Here is a 2774-nt window from a genome sequence, read left to right as displayed (position 1 = left end):
TTTCTCCCGTGGAACAGCTGGTAGTTTTGAACTGCTGACCCTGAGGTTAGCAGCTCAATTCGTAACCACTACGCTACCAGAGCTCTGTTATGTATCAGAGTATACTGTGATATATCAGAGAAGCAACATGCAAATATGTCTTGGAAGAAGCTCAGCCAGAGTGCTTACTAGAAGCAAGTACAGTGATACTTTATATTATATTCTTTGAGCATATTATCAGGAGCATCCAGTACCTGGAGAAGGGAAATTTGCTTGCTAAAATAGAGGATCATAAAAAAAAAATAAATAAATAAGAAGACCCTCAATGAGATGGATCAAGACAATGGCCATAACAATGGATTCAAACAGAACAAAAATGTTAATCTGGAAGCAATTCATTCTGTTGTACACAGTGTTGCTATGAGTTTGACCCAACTCCACATCATCTAAAAACAACAGCAAGGAAAACAATAACTGTTCTAGGCATTTCAAGAGGAACGAGTTCATTGAAATCTGAGAAATAGAAGTAAGAAACCTGGAAGAAGAAAGTGACTGGAATATCATTATATGAAATTTAAGGATATTTGGATTGCACAGAAATTTAAGGATCGGATCCACATTTGGTAATTCCCCACATATGGAATTGCCCAGAAGCTGCAATTGCTGTAGATATGCTGGACTTGCTGCTGCTACTGATAATGGTACCACACCATTGCTGCTAGGAAAGCCTGCACTCTGTAATGCTACTGAGCCTGCCCCCTTGGGAACTGCCTGTGCCTATGCTCACTACTTTTGTTGTTGCTGCCTGTAGCACTGAAATAAACAGCAACATTAAAATGCATCTCCTTTGTTAGTTATGTTAATCTTTCACTGGTACCTCCTACTGGATGGTCTCTAACGACAACAAACACCTCCCACTAGGATAACCTAACTGGAAACCAGTTGTTAAAGGAGTTTGTGGATTTCCAGCCCCAGACATAGAAAGGACAATGTCACAGGGTGCCATTGGAAACCAAGATAATACAGAAACTGTCTAGAATAGTAAGAAATGGTTAAGAGTTGTATGGACCATTTCTAATGCTAAATATACTAGAACAGACTAAATCATGTATTGTTTTACATGCGTAAGAATCACTAGATTCTGTTGCCCCAACATATTTTGCTTTCCACATGATTTCCAGTGATTTAAAAAATGTTATATATGGTAGTTAAACCTTTTGATTCTTTGTTTTTGTGGTGATTAAAGCAATGAATTCATTATACATACTCCAGTTTGCTTTGTGGAATTCATTTTACTCTTGTAACCAATCATTACAAATCTTCAAAGGACAGACTCTTTTCCCATTACAATCCTTTAAGTTGTTTAGTACATATGCAAATGAATAAATTTCTTGAGGCTCAGTTCTTCTGGTGATATGTGAGAGAGTTAGACTAGTGAATATAAATCACACATATAATGACTAAAAAAATAGGAAAAAAAGAAAATGGCTCTCGTTTTCCTTTAGTGTCTTTTTCAATCAATCAAAGCTAATTAAAATGCAGTGGACTTAACACACACACACAGCACCAAGTTGGTCATTTCTAACAGCAAACACATGGTCACCTATGCAGAAACATCTAGGAGTATGTGACCCCAAAACATCACATTAACAGGTCTGATTATTACTAGCTTTCCTTTGGTTAACTATGGTATGCAAATAAATTTCCTTTTCTCTAGGGATTTTTTAGGAACTCTGGTAACATAGGGTTTATGAGCTGGGCTGTTAATCTGAAGGTCAGCAGTTCAAAACTACCAGTCATTCAGCGGGAGAAAGATGAGGCTTTCTGCTCCTGTAAAGATTTACAGCCTCAGAAACCCTTTACAGGGACGCGGTGAGTTGGAACCAACTCCACGGCACACTAACTCCACCACAGGGATTTTTTTAAGTATGGAATATGTTTTCTAACTTCAGGAAACTAAATCAATTTGCACAGGAAAAAAAAGTACAGAAATAGTAATAATAATAAACAGAAAAAAATTGATATTTTATAATAGCTTTATAAAAAAATGTTGACCCAGTCAACTCTTGTTCTTCCCCTAAGCCCCATTGTAGTAGCTGTGACCCCTCAAATCTCTGAGAAAATATTGAAATTCTGATGCAGATTATTAGGTTACTTTATGAACCACATGCAGTGTCCATTATGAGAAAATCATGGAGTAGATTGTATTTCCCTGATTCTAACCAAATAAGTAAACTTTCCCCACAACCATATATATATATTTTCCCCTCAAAATATTATGTTTTTGCTGAATACCTCTTCCTTTTCAGACTTTTCCATTATCTTTATAACCTTCCTTTCAAAATAAATACCCAGAGCTATAATTTTCTCATGTCTTTGGCATAATGATTTATAGCACCACCAATGTGCTGAAAATATTCTAGATTCCTTTATGTCAAGTGCCAACGAGTCGGAACTGACTCATACCGACCCCAAACAATGTCCGATCCTGGGCCATCCTCACTACCGCTGCCACACTTGAGTCCATCAATGATGACACCTGGCCAATCCATCTAGTTAGGGGACTTCCTCTTTTTCTCTGACCCTCCACCTTACCCAGCATGACATCCTTCTCCAACGACTGTTTCCTCCGGACAGTATGTCCAAAGTATGAGAGACAAAGCTTAGCCATCCTGGCCTCCAAGGAACACTATGGCTGCACTTCCTCAAAAACAGGTCTATTGGTTCTTTTGGCAGTCCATGGCACTTTCAGTATTCTCCTCCAACACCACAACTCAAAGGCATCAATTCTTCTA

This window comes from Chrysochloris asiatica, unplaced genomic scaffold (genome assembly GCF_000296735.1).
Source record: "Chrysochloris asiatica unplaced genomic scaffold, ChrAsi1.0 scaffold00071, whole genome shotgun sequence".
NCBI classification, from domain to species: domain Eukaryota; kingdom Metazoa; phylum Chordata; class Mammalia; order Afrosoricida; family Chrysochloridae; genus Chrysochloris; species Chrysochloris asiatica.
This window is presented reverse-complemented; position numbering follows the sequence as displayed.